This window comes from Magnolia sinica, chromosome 2, assembly GCF_029962835.1.
Source record: "Magnolia sinica isolate HGM2019 chromosome 2, MsV1, whole genome shotgun sequence".
Taxonomy (NCBI): Eukaryota; Viridiplantae; Streptophyta; class Magnoliopsida; order Magnoliales; family Magnoliaceae; genus Magnolia; species Magnolia sinica.
Genome location: NC_080574.1, coordinates 90,378,223 through 90,397,762, shown reverse-complemented (window position 1 = coordinate 90,397,762; position 19,540 = coordinate 90,378,223).

Genomic DNA, 19,540 nt, shown 5'->3' with positions numbered 1-19,540 from the left:
AACATCAACCACCTATTCAGTGCCTGTTACCGATTGCCTGGACTATTCCGTAGTCCCAGACACATTCAATCATAATAGATAATCATACAAGCTAATCAGAACAGTAATGGATTAACAATTCCAATCATACAAGCATGTGAGCATTTGATGGATTTCAACTTAAACATGAATTCACACATAAGCAGTGTCTAAGTAAACAGACAAAGAGTGTAAGTTACATGGAGGAAATCATACACATCGTTAAGATAGTTGAGAATCTCTTCTCAACATCTATATGAAGTACAACTTATTATACACTTGTTCATTCAGACATTTCTCCAAACACTTAGACTACACATTCCAACATACATGACGTATATTGGTGATAGCACGTATTAGGACAAATCCTTTCGCCAAGGAGTTGTTACACATACAACTAGCATAAACATATGACAATTAATCATGACAAAGACATGTTCAAATATCATACGTATACGATACTTTCTACATATACATGGAATAAACTAAACTCAATATAGTTCATATATATCAGAAACGCGATACAAACATTGTATTTGGCATGTGAAATTGCACCCACATCAGTAATAAACCATTAATCGACATTGAAAGCCTTGAAAACCATAACCTATATGTTTATAGTCTGCACCTTTCGCCGATAGACTCATAACGAACTCAGTTTTAAAGTCAAGTCTTTATCTACGGCAGATTGACAACCTATAACATAAATTAGGTTAGCTATTTCATAACTTATACTATCTGAAACCCTAAAACAAATTAGGGTTAAGTTTTCTTACCCAAGTACGGAGTCGGAATCACCTAATTTGCGATACAGAGGGGGTGGCTAAATGCATGGAGTAATGGGATCGAATCCCAGGAAGAACTTCCAACTCACTCTCTCACTTCCTGTCTTTTCCTTTCTCTTCTCTTCTCTCTCTCCTAGGGTTTTCTCAAATTCTTATGGGGTGAGAGAGAGAGCGTTTAAAGTCCTTATATAGGCCCAGGTTTGATGGAAATGGCCCCAGGGCCAAGGTATATTTAGGTTATATCCAAATACGGACCGTTCCGATCCAATGCAACACTTCTGGTGGCCCATTTTCCATGTGCGGTCAGACTTAAGCTCCCTGACCATGGATTTAGGTTAGGCTGAGTTTTAGTTCCGATCGGATTTACAAATCGACCGTGACAGACCAGTTTCAGTTTAACAGTCACGGTCACTCGATCAGGGTCACATGTACACCAACATGTGTGGGACATTTCTCCTGATCCGAGGGTGTATTTGGGTCAGATTTTAATGGTCTGAATCCTTATATTTGGCCCGCAAGTGACACGACTTAGATTACTTAAATTTGAATTTTATTTCTAAATATTTTTACATTTCTCACACACTTTGCTCTAGGCTCAAGTTGTGCATTTCTAGACACAATTAAGACTTGATTTCCGAGGGGGTTATCAAGTCCAGTAATGCGGTCATATCCAGATAGTTTTACGGTCATCGAACTTTCGATGTGCGGTCCAGGTCCGATATGGAGTTTCAAGATGCTCCCGAGAGCAACTGGGTTTAAAGATGGATTCTAGATTTCAGGGTAATGTAGTGTCAATGATTCTGCACGTTTTGGATCTTGCAGATCATATTTAAAGTGATTAGTGCTGATTTCATAAGCACTCTAGTTTAGCACTTGCTAATATTAACATAATTCTTAAAGGTTTTAGTCTTGGGTGATTTCTGCTTGAGGTGGTACTTGGGTCCTTGTACGAATTTTTCCGAGACGTTACAATATACCCCCCTTAAAGAAAAATTTCATCCTCGAAATTAGTACATTTTCGTACTCCTCGAGAATCTAAGGGTAGTTCTTTCGAACCTCGGCTTCTGTTTCCCAAGTAGCTTCTTCTTCTGTGTGATGTGTCCACACCACTTTCACCAGTGGATTAACCTTGCTACGCAGTACCTATTTTTTCCTGTCTAGGATACGCATCGGTCGCAGTATATATGTAACGTCCTCGCTCAACTGCACTTGCTCCCATCTGATAATGTGGGAAGGATCGGGAACGTATTTCTTCAGCATAGAAACATGGAATACGTTATGCACACCCGCAAGTGGTGTGGGCAATGCAAAGCGATACGCCACTGCCCCCACTCGATCAAGTATCTGGAATGGGCCAATGAATTGAGGCGTGAGCTTCCCTTTCTTGCCAAACTGAAGGACTCCCTTCATAGGGAAACTCTGAGGAACACATGGTCTCCGACTTTGAATTCTAGCGGTCGCCGCCTCGTATCGGCGTAACTCTTCTGTCTGCTCTGCGCTGTCAGAAGTCAGCGCCTGATAATGTCGACTTTCTCTGAAGTCGTCTGAACTAACTCCGGACCAATTAAGCTCTTCTTGCCAACTTCTGCCCAGCAATACGGTGCCCTATATGGATGCCCATACAGTGCCTCGTAAGGAGCCATGCCAATACTCACCTGGAAGCTGTTGTTATAGGCAAACTCTGCATAGGGAAGACAGTCATCCCAACTGTCCTTGAAATCTAGCACACAAGCTTGCAACATATCTTCCAGAATCTGATTCACCCGTTCCGTCTGCCCGTCAGTCTATGGGTGGAATGCGGTACTGAATTTCAACTTTACACCCATTGCTTCCTGGATACGAGTCTAGAAAATAGATGTAAATCGCGTGTCTTGGTCCGATACGATCTCCACAGGAACTCCATGCAGACGTACAATCTCCTTGATGTACACCTAGCTAACTCGTCTGCAGAGTTTGAAACTCTGATAGGGAGGAAATGAGCCGATTTCGTCAACCGGTACACGATCACCCAAATGGAATCATAACCCTTCCTCGTCTTCGGCAGCCCTGAGATGAAATCCATAGAGATGAAGTCCCACTTATATTCAGCTATGGGCATGGGCTGAAGCAAACCAGGAGGTCGGCGATGCTTTGCCTTAACCTGCTGGCACGTGAGACAACGGGACACGTAATCTGATATGTGAGCCTTCATATTATCCCACCAGTACGGCCTCTTCATGTCACGATACATCTTCGTGCTACCTGGATGCATAGCCATCCGAGAATCGTGAGCGGCCTTAAGAACTTTTTTCCTCAAGTCAGGGAGGTTCGGGACGCATAAGCGGCCACGGTAACATAAGCCCCCATTCGTACCAGCGCTCCACTTTGAAACCTCATCTGCACTAACTTGCCCTCTCATCTTCGCCAATAGCTCATCATCTGCCTGGGCCGCAATGATCCAGTCATCAATGAGGGGTTGTACTCGAATATGTGAGATGCCCTCATACGGCCCCTCCACCGTGAGTTTCTACTCAAAGTCTCGCACAAATTCTACCATGTCCCACTCTGATACCATTAACAGAGCAGCAAATGCCAATGCCTTCTTGCGGCTCAGTGCGTCTGCCACAAGGTTGGCCTTGTCAGAATGGTAAGAGACTTCGAATTTGAAGTCCTTCAGTGTCTCCATCCATCGCCGCTGCCTTATATTTAGGTCCCGTTGAGTGAATATGTATCTGAGGCTCTTGTGGTCGCAAAAGAGCTCGAACTCCTCTCCATAGAGGTAATGCCTCCAGATCTTCAAGACAAAGATGACGGCAGCTAACTCCAAGTTGTGCGTAGGGTAGTTTTCCTCGTGTTTCCTCAACTATCGTGACAGGTAGGCAATAACCCTGTCATTTTGCATCAAAACACCGCCCAAACCGACGCGAGATGTGTTCGTGTATATCGTGTACTTGACCCCTTGCTCTGGCAATACTAGCACAGGGGTGGACGTCAACTTGTCCTTCAGCTCCTGAAAAGCTGCTTCCGCCTTTTCATTCTAGGTGAACTTTAGATCCTTCCGTGTCAACTGAGACAGAGGTCTAGCTATCTTCGAAAAATCCCGAATGAATCGTCGATAATAACCTGCCAGACCAAGAAAACTCCTCACCTCAGTAACCGAACCGTGCTGCTTCCAGTCCTGAACTGTGGCTACCTTAGTAAGGTCCATAGCTATCCATTCTCTGGACACCACGTGTCCTAGAAACTTGACTTCCTCTTTCCAGAAATCGCACTTGTTGTACTGTGCAAACAACTGGTTCTTCCTTAGAGTATCCAAGACTGCTCGCAGGTGTTTCTCGTGCTCTTCTCGACTCTTGGAGTATATCAGGATGTCATCAATAAACACGATGACGAATCGTAAAAGGAATGGCCGAAATACTCTGTTCATTAAGTCCATGAACATGGTGGTGCGTTCGTAAGGCCGAACGACATTATGAGAAACTCATAGTGTCTAAAATTGGTCCTGAAGGCCGTCTTCTGCACGTCCTCATCCCTGACGCTCAACTGGTGATACCCCGAATGCAAGTCAATCTTCGAGAAATACCTTGCCCCCTTCAACTGATCAAACAGATCATCTATCCTGGGCAAAGGATACTTATTCTTTACCATCACTTGGTTCAATCTGCGATAATTAATATATAATCGCAGAGATCCATCCTTCTTCTTTACAAACAACACGGGCGCTCCCCAAGGAGACACACTGGGTCGTATAAAGCCCGCATTCAACAGATCATCGATCTGTTTCCTCAGCTCCTCCATCTCGCACAGAGCCATGCGATAGGTCGGAAGAGACACAGGTGTCGTACTAGGCACTAGGTCGATGGTAAAATCAATTTCGCGCTGAGAGGGTAGTCCAGGTATCTTCTTGAACACGTCTGAGAACTCTTGGACCACAGGAGTGTCCTCAAGCGTTGGACCATGAGCGTCCTCCAGCATGGAAGCATAACAATCAATGAGATAGGGCCAACTGACCTGTACTGGGAATGTAAAGGTCGTGCCCTCTGGTCCATAAGCTATCACCACTCTACAATCACAGTCAATCTCTGCCTTCATCTCTGTGAGCCAATCCATACCAAGAACAACATCATAGTGATGTAATGGGGTAACAATCAAGTCGAGGAGCGTTATCCCGCTCCCTACATCTATCGAACATCCCTTATAGATCTTGGTAGCATCCGAGAAAGTCCTTGTGGCAGTAAGGATTCTCACCCCAACTATATGACTAGTTTCCAACCCTAGTCGCTTGACTATTGTGCACGATATGATAGAGACAGTGGACTCGGTGTCCACTAATAAAAAGACTGGAGTACCTTGGATATGTGCCGTAACATCAAAAGCCATAGGTGGCGTAGGTGCTGCCTCTGATGTTTCAGCTGTAAGTGAGTGCACTCGAGCCTGTTGAAAATGGTTCGGTTGAGGTACCATAGGCCGTCGAGGTGGCCTAAATCGAGGTATAGGTGGCCGGAAAGATAGATGAGATGGTGCCGAGCGTAGAGGTGGTGATGATATAGTTTGGGGAAGCTGGCGGTTAATCCTCTTGGGCAGTGAGAAGCCGTTATCCCTCATCCTGGTGAAGCAAGTCACCTCCGTGTGGCCTGGCCTCTTGCAGTAGGCACACCACACATCAGGTTGCCTCACAGGGCAGGTGGAGCCATTAACCTCGGCTGTGAATCTGTCCGTGGCCTCTTCCCGAGGAATGGTCTGCTCTGAATCTTAGGTAGCGGCCTAGAAGCCATTACAAGTAAAGCTGTAAACATTAAGACAACCAACAAACACAAACACACCATTTACCTGCGATACTATTAAGCCCTTAAACATTGAAACACAGACATTGTAAGACAGCAACAAAGCAAACTACTGGGCAACGACATGGATGACTAGACATCTGAGTCTGGCGATGGAGGAGGGGTGCCCTTATCCTGCAGGCAACACAGGATAACTTTCAAAGTGTGGGTCACTTTCTTAAACTTGTGCTTCACAAGGGTCCGAGTATTAATGATCTCCTGTCGCAGGGCAGCCTGGCCCTCCTCAAGTTGAACTAGACGGGCTTCCTTAGCAGCCCGATCAGGGTCATGCTCCGTTGCCGTAGGAGAGGAGCTCTCATCCGTGTCCTGAGCCTCCTCTTCTTCTTCCTGTTCTTCTTCTATCTCCTATCTGCTTACCTCCTCGCTATCATACTCTTCGCTAGCCGTCTCGTCTTCACTCTCATTGACGTGGGCTTGTCGCTATCGTGGCCCAATTTTCATCTGGTTAAGAGTAGCCTCGTTGATGTAATGGGTCGACACCGACACTTTCGCCCCAAGTCTATAGCCAAACTCCCATGCAATCTCGCATATGAGTCGGCCAAATGGGAGTGAATCAGACACTCTAGTAGAGCGTGCAGTGAGAACTATTTGCCACAGAATGTGCGTAGGCACGCACAACTTCTCTCCCTGCCTTACTTGGTACATGAAATCCACCATCAGATGGGTGCACTCGCTGCAGTTGCTCCACCTAGGGTACACGTTGTACGTGAAGATGTGGTGGAGCAGGCGAAAGTCGTTAGTCATGTTAGTTGCTAGGAGACTGTTGTTCGGATTCCAGCGAGCCAGTTGTCCACAAAGGAATCGCGTGCGGCGATCCCTTTCACGTACACTCTTCAAATTCTTCTCGCTTGTATGCACTTCGCTAAGCGGCATCTTCATGAGTCGAGCTATTAACCCAGCATTAATTGTGGCCTCCCGATCTCTGTCTACTGGGATCTTGAACTACAAGGGCTCCAACATAGGCTCTTGAATGTGGGCGTAGAAGGCTCGGACTGTGCCCACATTTGCGCGATACTCGCCCTCAAACACAGGACCCCACCCGGCCTCAACTAGGCGCTCCATCACCAGATATTGTCTGAAGAGCCTCTCATCCACATGAGCTTCAAAGAGGACCCTGCGACCCTAAAATCTCCCATGAGACATATCCGTTAGGAGGATCCTTTCGAGGGGAGCCTGGGGATCAAGCTCTCGCTTGGTCCGTATCTCCCGGTCAACATTTGCACTTGTAGCGGCGCCTCTGGCCTCCTTGAACGAGTAGGACGACTAGGCCCGGCCTCATCCGTAGGCGTCCTCTTCTTTCCCATGAGAGAAAGAAGCATGGAAATTGACAAAATGGCCGTCACAAGCTCGATCAAGGCCATGGAAAAGAGAAGATAGGTGAAAAATGGAGGAGTTGTTGAACTTGATGGTATATGGGACACAAATGAGGGACTTGTGCTCTCAAATCAAAGGAAAAGAGAGAGATAGGAGAGGGTTTTGATGGAAAATGGTGGGAGGGTATGTGTGTAGAAGAAAAATGATGAAATGGGTGAATAGAGGAGAGATTTGAGAGAAAACCAAAGAGTTTTGAAGAAAAAGGGAAGCTTGGAGGGGTGGATTATGAAGGAGAGGCATGTTTGGAGGGTTTAAAACCAACCCAACATGGATCAGTGGGCCACATAACACCCTAGAGGCGTCGGCCCGAGCCGGCCCTCCCGGCCAGACCTGCCAGCCGGCGAGACCCTCGCCAGTCTCGGGACAGTCCAGCGAGGGCTCGCCCTTTGGGCGAGGTCCTCCTACCCCTTGGACTGTAAAAATATGTGGGACCCACCCTGGGTCCCCCTGAAAGTGTTTCATTTGGCCCCCAACTCCGTTTTGAGTCGTTTCGGGTTATTTCGAGAAATTTCTAATGTAAGTACCTATTTTCTTGATTGTTGAAGGCTGGGATTGGGCAAATTATGGTCTAAACCCGTCACTTGATGGTCTAGTGATGATCCGGGGTCACCTCAAGCGATCACGGACGTGTACGAACCCAATCTCGGCGATCGTTTTCGGTAACTTTCGCCAATCGGTGAAACTGGAAATCCTAAGCTTGTCTCTATAATTTTCTCATACCCACCTAAGTCTAAATACATCAGTGTACGTCGTGTGACCATAACCCAGGTCCGATTTAATCCAAATCATCCTCTGATACCAACTTGTAATGCCCTGAAAATCAGGGGTCGAGTAAGAGACCAACTCCCGAGTTCCAACGCATCACTTATGCAACATATTTGATGATGATTTAAATGTTGTCTATATTGGTGCATAAACATGAATAAGATTAAGCCAAAACTGCAAAACATAATCTAGGGACAGTTGTAATACACAAGCGAAAGACTGAAATGACTATGTATAACTTTATAAATCAATTTAGGTCCCCAAGTATGTATGCATTGCCAGGTCAATAATTACATGTATTGTCTGAAATTACAAAATTTTAAAATATAACAGTCCACTACAAGTATAACCCTGAAGCCCCGACGATTCAGAACGGTTTATATAAACCCACCTGAATAGTGCATATATGAGAATGCCTCCTCATCATCCTCAAAGTCCGGCTCCGCCTCGCAGGCTGCGCCATCGACTGAACCTACAACAGGGTCTGGTTGGTGTTTAAAACACCATCCCATAACGTGGGAGTGAGTGATCAACTCAGTGGAACAATAAAGCAAAGGTTAACATGTTATTAACTCAGTCAAGCAGTAATGATAAAGCAATACAATTGAACATTCCTAGATACTTTGATTAATGTAGGAATGGTATGAATAAATGATGCATTCTCTCACCTGCACTCCCTCAGCGATCTTCATCTAACGGTCGTGCATGTTAGTCACTTCCTCGTGCTCTCTACACATCGCCAAACGGCACATGCAATGTGGTGCATGAGCGTGATTACCAAGTTCCTATTAGTCCTTTTCATACAGCAGGATTAGGAAGCTAAGGTACCTCCCTTATATCAATTCTCAAATAATGATCCATTCTAGGATCGTCAATCCTAGCAAATCTCATATGATGTTATGGTTCTAAGTTGCTGTAAAGGACTCATCACCTTATCAGTGCAGGCCTAGTGTACTCCTGTTGCTACGTAAGGGCTCGTCGCCTCTACGCAGTCTTAGCGTACACTCGAGGTCACTACAAAGGGCTCGTCACCTTATCAGTGTAGGCTGACAGCTCGAATACAGTGTCCCATACCACTGTATTAGGTTCACGAGTCTAGGTTGTTCACTGGTCACTACGGGGAGGCTCTTCACCCCAGCGTAGGCCGACAGCTCGACCACGGTATCCCATACTACCATGCCCGGCTCATGAGTCTTAGCGGATAGAGGTACCAAGGTTTTAGAGAATTTTCACTGGTGAGTTTGGTACCCTAGATTCAAGCAGTAGCGTTCATACATGGTGAACATACATCGGGTCAATCGGGTTACTTAATGAGCTCGACTAGTATGAGCGCACATCGAATTGATCGACATAAAGTGCGTAAGCACTCCGTGTGGCCTAACCACTGTAGACAACCGAAGTACGACTCGGACTCATCGAACACGTCCTATATGGCGAAACAACCTCAGCCACCTATTCAGTGCTTGTTACTGATTACCTGGACTATTCCGTAGTCCCAGACACATTCAATCATAATAGATAATCATACAAGCTAATCAGAATAGTAATGGATCAATAATTCCAATCATACAAGCATGTGAGCATTTGATGGATTTCAACTTAAACATGAATTCACACATAAGCAGTGTCTAAGTAAACGGACAAAGAATGTAAATTACATGGAGGAAATCATACACATCATTAAGATAGTTGAGAATCTCTTCTCAACACCCATTGAAGTACAACTTATTACACACTTGTTCATTCAGACATTTCTCCAAACACTTAGACTACACATTCCAACATACATGACGTATGTTGGTGATAGCACATATTAGGACAAATCCTTTCGCCAAGGTGTTGTTACATATACAACTAGCATAAACATATGACAATTAATCATGGCAAACACATGTTCAAATTTCATACGTATACGAAACTTTCTGCATATACATGGAATACACTAAACTCAATATAGTTCATATATATCAGAAACGCGATACAAGCATTGCATTTGGCATGTGAAATTGCACACACATCAGTAATAAACCATTAACCGACATTAAAATCCTTGAAAACCATAACCTATATGCTTATAGTCCGCACCTTTCGCCGGTAGACCCGTAATGAACTCAGTTTTAAAGTCAAGTCTTTGTCTACGGCAGATTGACAACCTATAACATAAATTAGGTTAGCTATTTCATAACTTACACTATCTGAAACCCTAAAACAGATTAGGGTTAGGTTTTCTTATCTAAGTACGGAGTCGAAATTGCCTGATTTGCGATACAGAGGGGGTGGCTAAATGCATGGAGTAACGGGATCGAATCCCAGGAAGAACTTCCAACTCACTCTCTCACTTCCTGTCTTTTCCTTTCTCTTCGCTCTTCTCTCTCTCCTATGGTTTTCTTAAATTCGTATGGGGTGAGAGAGAGAGGGTTTAAGGTCCTTATATAGGCCCAGGTTTGATGGAAATAGCCCCAGGGCTAAGGTATACTTAGGTTATATCCAAATACGGACCGTTCCGGTCCAATGGAGCACTTCTGATGGCCCCTTTTCCACTTCTGGTCGGACTTAAGCTCCCTGACCATGGATTTAGTTGAGGCTGAGTTTTCGTTCCGATCGAATTTACAGATCGACGGTGGCAGACTAGTTTCAATTTAACGGTCACGGTCACTCAATCAGGGTTACAAGTACACCGACATGTGTGGGATATTTCTCCTGATCTGAGGGTGTATTTGGGTCAGATTTTGATGGTCTGAATCCTTATATTTGGCCCGCAAGCGACACGTCTCAGATTACTTAAATTCAGATTTTATTTCTAAATATTTTCACGTTTCTCACACACTTTGCTCCGGGTTTAAGTTGTACATTTTTAGACATAATTATGACTTGATTTCCGAGGGGGTTGTCAAGTCCAGTAATGCGGTCATATCCATATAGTTTTACGGTCATCGGACTTTCGACGTGCGGTCTAGGTCCGATACGGAGTTTTAAGATGCTCCCGAGAGCAACTGGGTTTAAAGACGGATTCTAGATTTCAGGGTAATGTAACGTCAATGATTCTGCACGTTTTGGTTCTTGCAGATCATATTTAAAGTGATTAGTACTGATTTCATAAGCACGCTGGTTTAGCACTTGCTAATATTAACCTAATTCTTAAAGGTTTTGGTCTTGGGTGATTTCTGCTTGAGGTGGTACTCAGGTCCTTGTACGAATTTTTTCAAGACGTTACAATTCTAGAGATGAGTTAGGGCTTGGGAGAGAGCAATAGGTTGCAGAAATTCTACGAAGTCGTTCTTCTTCTTCAATCGCTCAATTCTAGTTTATCTTTTATGTTTTTCCTTTATTTTTGTTCTAGGATGTTAGCGATGCTAGTTAATCTCTTAGGTAGGGCTAAGAGGTGAAGCTTATAATTATTTTTAATGTTATAGTTTACTTTGATTCAAGTTTATTGGCTTGAGTGATGAACAATTCATTAATTTTAGTTTGAATAAAGTTTTAGTTTTAGTTTACTTTGATCCATTGTCGACTTCAAGAACTTTAGATGTTTAAGAAGGCTAATATTATTAGCTTTTGATGCTCAAGAATCACCAAAGAAAGGGATGGATCTTAGGAGACCAAGATTAAAGAATTTACATGCCAAAGATCCGAGAAGATCAAGTGATTGAAGATAAAGAAGCCTAAGAATTGGCCTGAATGCATGATCACAGGGTTCCCACCATCCGTTTGGCACGAAACTTTATATCCAGCCTAAGGATCAGAAAGTAATTGTGCATATAAAATTTCATCCATTGGATCTTTGTGAAAGTAGCCCAACGAAAGATCAGCCACAAAATCACCAAGTTGCATCCCACCTGATATCTGGATATGCTCAATTTTGGACTCAACCACTTAAATTAGATGAGGAAGTGGATGGACGGAACAAATTTCAAGAAACATCAAGGTGAGACCCACTTCATGTGGTCAATGTACACAACAGGTGTGCGCTTGCTGTGCACCAGACCAGTTAAAACGGTCAACGGGCATTGACCTGAGCGGATTTGAATCCGGCTCGAAACCAAAATCCCGCCCATAACAGAGACTTGTCGACGGATTCGGGTGGGCCACCATCATCATACCTCTCGATAATCCACACTACTCATTAAATTCAGGAGGTCAAATCGACTGTACCCTGATCTGCGACCCAATTTTCTCGAACATCACACGTACATGAAGTCTCAAACACAGGACGATCGGCAGAGTAGAAACTCCGCGGGCCACACCAAATCCGATCTAAAACCTTCCATCTCCGACTGGTTTTTCGATGTGAATCCATTAGACGGAGTGGATTTCCTTGTCGGCATTGATTAGGGGCCCACTAATCATCACAGCGCAGGTTCTTGTGCAAGGCCTGAGTCTGAGAAATCCGGACGATCTGAGCTGTTGTGCAATCGAAACAAGGACCGGTGATCCAGATTGTCTAAATAGTGGAGAAAGCAATCTCGACCACATCTATGTGGTCGGATTGCTTGAATGGTCCAATCTGTTCTCTAAAAATCAAATCAAACGCAACAGGTTGTGTGTTTTCTTGCACAGAAACAGAGGTCCGTTCCGCTGCGAATGAGATTGCGTAAATAGGGTCTGTGACTGACCAAGCTGACCTACAGATAGCCTATATAAAGGGGAGAGAGAACATGAGAGAGGACGTGTGAAGGAGAGAGGGAGAGGGAGGGATAGAGAGAGAGAGAGAGAGCGTGGAGTGCGACCGACTTCAAAGAGTTCTTCCTTCTTTTCTTTGCTTCTTGTTTGTTTATATTCTTTTAAGAGATTTTGTGCAATCATGTCTATAATTGGCTAAACCTCTTAGCTAGGGCTAAGAGGTGAAGCTTATAGCGTGAGGGGGTATTTCTATGGCTTTGATTCATGTTAAGTTGAACTCTCTTTGAATTTGGTTTGATTATAAGGAATATTCATAGTTTTTAATGGTTTGTTGTGACTTGAATTACAATAGATCTGTGATAGCTTTGAGTATACTCTGTGTATGTATCGAGATTGTGAACGTAGGAATCCCGTTGTTCACCATCGTCTCATGGACATGGTTGGATGATGGAACCCTTCCTAAAGTTCATAATTCTCTTAGATTGGTTATGGATTAGTTAAATTCTGTTGTTTGCTTTGTCACATGGGCATGGCTTTGTAATGGAATCAATTCTAGTTCTAATACCTCTCATCTCTTGAGAACTAGATCAAAGGAAGTTCATAATTGATTTTTAATGAAATATCTTCCAACTGGATGAAGATAGGACTCTGATTCTAATTGTGTTCGTGAATCAAGCATAAATATCCCTGATCTCTACAAGTGGATCCTTGGAAACCTTAATTTCCCACCTTTGAATTTTACAAGTTTTAGTTTAATAATTCACAATTATTCTCTTAAATTTTCCTGATTTAGATTACATCTTCTTCTAGTTCTAGTTCAGGTTACTTTCAGATTTTATACAAGGTTCAGTCCCTGTGGATTCGACCTCGATCTTACCGAGATTATTACTACATCACGAGCCTGTACTTAGGGTGGTGAACACTTCATGAACAATAAACATTTTAGTGTGACACTTGAAGCTAACCTTAATAAGGAATGAAAAAGGGATCTCCCCAGGATCTTACATTATGACCATCCGCATGCCACAATTGGTTTCTGCCTTCACCACGGTCATTGAATCCATGCCGATTACGATGTCATGGTGATATATACTAGTGACAATCAAATCTATCTGAACTTCTCTATTTCGTGGCATAATTAGGCATTTTGGGCATGCCTTAGTGGAGTTGGAGTCAGTTTTCGTCGCTGTCACGACCTCTATCTTAGTATTGGAATGATGTCTATTTTCAGTCTTTTCACAATAGCACAAGACATAAATGATGTGGTTGCACCTGTGTCGGTTAAAAGAATTACTGGTGTATCATGTTTATAAGCGGTACCTTTAAATGCTCATGGCATCAGGCCAATGCCTCGAGTTTCTCGATGATAAGTGCATGTACTCGAGCCTATTGCACTCGGTTTGGTACAAGAGTCATCGACCATTGAGTCGAACAATTTGGATGCAGAGGAGGGCCACTTTATACTTGTTGAGGCTGAATTACTTGTAACAGAGGAATGATAAGGGCATGTTGAGGCAGACGGTAAGCTTACTAAGGGGGTGTAACACCACTGTATCACATCTTTCCATAGGAAAACTAGATGGAATGGTCGATCTTGCCACAGTAAGTGCAAACATGATCTGACCTTAGTGTAGGATATGCATATGCATGTCTCAAGAATAACAATCCATCTGTGACATGGGTTACCACCACTATCACTCACAACATATCTATCCTAATGTATACGACTTGTCACCGATATTACCAACAATGCAAATCAAGTTGATAGTAATGTGGCTCGTCACCAACATTACTCGCAAATGCCATGATATGTATGCTTTAGCCAAACCTTTATTAATTCAAATTCAAACAACATATTGACAAAGCTAGAATGCCGTCATTATATCATGAGTAGAATAACTTAATCACATAGCTCCTTGCAGTACGTAGTGGCTCGTTGCTATTGTCCCTTGATCCAATTTAGGGTTTATCACCCTAATGTCCAATTTATATAATTAATCCAAAGGCAATGGCTCGTTACCCAAGGATAACTACAAAAAGGTAAGGGCTCGTCAACCAACACTAAATCAATGTGGAAGGGCTCGTCACCCAATTCTTAAATTAACATGGTTGGCTCGTCACCTCCATTGGTGCTCATTGGTCACTATAAGAAGGCTCATCACCCCAACATAGGACAACAACTCGGACATGATGTCCCATACCACCATGTCTGACTCATGAGTCTTTTGTAGGATCGTAATGCATTAATTCTCATGAATAAACTCATTTCAATGGAAATTGTGGTATTCCAAATTCTAAGAAGTGTTATACAACAACAACTATGTGATCGACCAGTCCTGCATTAGACTGATCCAATCGACTACAGAGAACTCTGACAAAACCGACGTTGGGTGTGAAGTATCCCACGTGGTTCCAATTATTGTCAGTCATCCATATTCAGCCTTGGTTGATTGAATAAGCCTAGAGTAGCCAACCTAAGGTGGCCATCCACTTACTCAAATAGTTATAAGAGCTTGATCTGCTACGATAATAATAATCTAATCACCAAATACATAACATCAAGTATAAAGCAAATTAATGCCACATCGTGGTGAATCAATCAAATACATGTACAAATCAATACAATCACATTTATATTAAATCAACTAAACAAGTGGCATGAAGTGTTCTAAAATCAGGGATTCCATTCATTTAAGCATTTCATCGAGCATAACCAACAGTGAATAGCAAAAAGGTTACAATAATAACACAAATTTAACATTCATAGCATATGAAATCGTAATAAAACATGGATTCACTATCTAGGACTATCAAGGTTTGATAAACGAAAACCCAGATCGAATGGTCCACACCTACCTGAGAAATTTCTCAATCTTTGTGCACCTGGGATAGGGTTTTGGGGAAATTTCTGATTCCCAAATCAAATCAAACTCACGTAAAATTCATAGAATCTAACCCTAGAGGGTTTAAATTGGAAGGTAGGATGCATTTCTTACCTCTGATTATAAGTAAATAGCGGATTCGACGGAGGGTTTGGTAGTAGCTAGGGTCAGGTTGAAGAAAGATGGTAAGGCAATCACCAATCCTTCTCTCTCATGCTCACTGTCCTTCTCTTTTTTTCTCTCTAGCTAGGGAAAAACTCGTATGAAGGAGAGGAGTGCCCAACAAAAGGGTATTTATAGTGCCAGAAGGGTGCCAAATGACCTTAATGAGTAGGTATTTATTATTATAACCCTATGGGTGTTTGGTTTTAGTTGTTGGGGTCCATTAAGAGATGTACGGGTCGATCTATGCCATAGGTTAGTTATCCCTAGTGATCATCTCCGTATGGATATCACTCCATAATTCGAATGCGACGATTGACGAATATAATTAAAGGTTAGTTCGACGGTTATCAATCATTGATTGGGGTCGTGGCTATACAGATATTCTTAGGATATTAACTTAGGTTAGTATCCTTAATTTGATCATGATGTAATGATTTAAAGGCCATAATTTTAAAAAAGTGTGGACATGGACAATTAACTTAAGTTTATGACAATTTCTAAGTGCATTCACATATCTCATGCACTCACCTTGCGAGGCTAAGTTGAATGATTCAAGGCACGATCTCGGTCTAATGTCCTACGATGGATGTCATGCCTGTTAATTCGAACTTCGTTCTATAGTTTTGGGTTTAGTGGTCCACTAATGAGCGGTTTAGGGCTTGTTTGGTTAATCCTAGTATTTCTATAATGAATTAGGTAGTGAGATTTCTAGTGTGTGATGATTAAGGCTCGAATTAGCTAAGTTCATAGAGTGACATATTTGTAATTTACGGAATCAGGAATTTGATCCTAACCGACCTAAATCTTCATTTTTTTTTGGCTAAGCAGGGTAATTAATTGGCCTTGTAGGGTTCTTTGACAGAAATGCTCACATACGTGCTAGGGTTTAGTACTGGCATAACATAACTAAGGAAATAAAAGAAAAGGACGCGAGATTAGGCCATGCGCATGTACACCCCCGCCCGGCGGTGTCCACAACCTCGTTATATGTTTGGGCTATTACCATGAATTGCCTGAGCTCTTTAGCCATTCCCATCTGTTGGTGTTGGTTAGGGTATCGTGGGTTCCATCTATGTTGTTGTTGTTTTTGTTGTCCTAATGGGGAGCAAATATTGTGCCTTGGACAGAGGTGACAAGATTGTTAACTTCCATTGGATGAGGGGACATTTCCATTCCTGGTCCCATACCCAATAGGCTTTCTTTTAAATTTGGACTTTCGTGCAGGGACAACCTGATGAGGCTAAGGGAAGATTGTCCTAGCCCTCATTTTGGCTTCTACTTCTTTCCTAGTGTGAATGAATTGCGTAAAGTTGATATATGGGTATGGGATCATGTTTCCAGATATACTCGAGTTCGTCAAGTGGATGACTATGGAGATTTGCTCATCATTGTCAATGGTGTCTTTATACTGGCAGTCATGGCCTATTATTATCCAATGTAAGCTAATAATGACTCATTATTCTTTTACCTTAAGGCAACAAATATACCTGCACTGGCATTGCATTAAGATTGTACACATAATGATCAATGAATGCTTGAGAAATGTGTTCCCAAGTCTTGATTTGATGGTGGTCAAGTGATGTGTACCAATTTGACGAGTTGCCCTTAAGGGACTTTTAAAATAGATATATTAACGCTCTGTCATCACCTATCATGGCATCAAGCTCTCTACAAAATACTTTAAGGTGGGTTGGGGGGCACTCGATAGTGTATACCACTTGAATTTTGGTACTTCAAAGTTCTGAGATACCCTTATATCAAGAAAAGAATAGAAGTCCCTAAATTAAGTGGATGAGAGATATATACTGTGTTACTTTTACAATTTATTGTCCATTGCCTAGAAATGCTTGATTTCAAATGGGCCGAAATTGGAGTTTTGCCCTTTGGATACTTTGAAAACTTTTTCTTCATAGTGGTTGACCTTGTTGATTCTCCTATGGCTCCCATTAGGGGGAGGTTGGACTTGGTTGTTGCACTTGTTAGGGGGAGTCCTTGGACTGGATTTTAATTAGGGGGAGAATATAGCTGGAGAGAATTCTTGTCTACAAGAAGGTGTTATACTTATCTGCTGAAATGTAAATGCTGAAATTGATTACTAGAATATAGAGAGTGAAATTAACTATTGGAATATAATTAACTGTTAAAAGGTAAAGGCTGGAATAGACTCTCATTAGGGGGAGGATGTTAGAGTTGAACCTTATTTGTGAGAACTTTTGGATTTGAGCCCTCTTTGTGGGGGTTTGCTGAAATTGAGCCTCGTTTACAGGGGCCTATTAGAACTGAGCCCGTTTGTAGGGACTTGCTGTAATTGAGATTAGCTCCCCTTAGGGGGAGTTTGTGTTGGAAATTGAGACCAGCTCCCATTAGGAGGAGTATGTATTTGAAATTGGCTCCCTACTCCAGGAAGGTATTGGAGCTAAACCTGGCTCCCGTTAAGAGGAGTTAACTAGAATTAACTGGTTGAAGGTAATGCTAGAAATAAAGATTGGACTGGCAAACTGACTGGGGCACTCGGTGGTTGCATTGGTGCACTTTAGGCAAGGGGGTGGCCACATCGTAGAGAAAGCGGTTTATTAACTCCTCTTACCTTTTTAGGCTGAGGGCCATATTAGTCATGGGGAAGTAGTTGGGGACTCCTCCACCAGTAGCCTGGGTGAACTCGAGGAAGATTAGAGAGCAAGTAAATCATATTACGCAACCATAGTTGCCCGAGATTGGGTGAGGATGATGTTACAGTAAGGAGAATGGACCTCGGAGGGCGATGGACCCGTAAGTGATTTTTGGGCCCAATGATGGCAACCAGCGCTTTCTTGTTTCCTCTTTATTGGCTAGTTTGCTCCTTCTCTTTGTTTCTTTTTTATTTTTATTTTTAAAGGTGTAAGGACCATACAAGTAGAATATATTATCTATAGCTTCTCAATTTTGAATAGGTTCTATAAGCGATATACCTTTTGAACTAGGTAAAGAAATATTTTAGGTGGTGCCTTTTGGGGTTCTGATCAATAACAAGATCAAAGAGGAATCTTTTACAAGTTCGGATTCGTTCTATGTGGTGGTGTGGTGCTCGTATGATAAATGCTAATGGAGGAGTGGCTCCTAGTAAAAGAAAAAGAATAGAAAGTACTAGAATGTAAATGATTAGAAGTAGATTGTAGGACCAGTAGAGTACTTGAGTGGAAAGTAAATTGCAAGCTAGTAGATCACTGGGTTGGAAAGTAAATGACGGGAAGTAAATGCGAAAAAGTAAATGGACTGGAACTATGAAATTTCAAACAAATAAAAAAAAATCACATGTTTCGAGTTAGGCTTTAGCAATAGTCGCTAGCTACTATCCCCAATGGAGTCGCCAAATGTATGAACGCTCACCGCAGGGGCAGTACACTCACCTCTCACTTTTTATGTTTGTCGTGTGCAGAGAGGGGTAGTGGTGACTCAATTATAATGATATGCTTGACTTGGAGTCGTCACTAATCTATGAAGCTCAGAATCTATGACAACTAGACACCCTAAACCGCTTATGAGCTGGGGAATCATAGATTACCCAACTCGAGTGACTCCTGTGGTTGATCTGCGGTCAAAGATTCTAAATAAGGCTGTTGATGACAGAAGAGAAAGAGGTTAGGCACCATTTTTCGCTCACACAACATACGATTTATACTTTAAGGTTAGTCTAACTAACTAGAGTAAGAAGAAAAAAAGAAGGAAAGCAATAAATAAATGTGCGCAATGTAAATGTAAGCTCGGGTGGGATGTTTGAAGGAAAAAGGGAGACTAGACACTTGATAAGGAGAAGATTGGGTATCCTTGATTCCATCCTTAGTCGCAAACTTCGATGAATTTCTTTCTCTTTTCTTCTCTCTTCCCTTAAGATTTTTCCAACCTTCCGACCTTGAGAAGGGAGCTTTCTTTTCTCTCGAAATCACATTTCTTCTCCCTGAAATGCTTTCCCTATCACTTAAAAACTTTTCTCCATCCTCCTCAATGAGAGTAAATGAGTCGGATTTTATATACTGGTCTGGTTGGAATCCAATTCCTGCTGGTTATGTTGGTGGCCTATGTGGCTATTTTGTGTTTTTCAAGGCATTTTTTTCCAGGTGATATGAGTAGT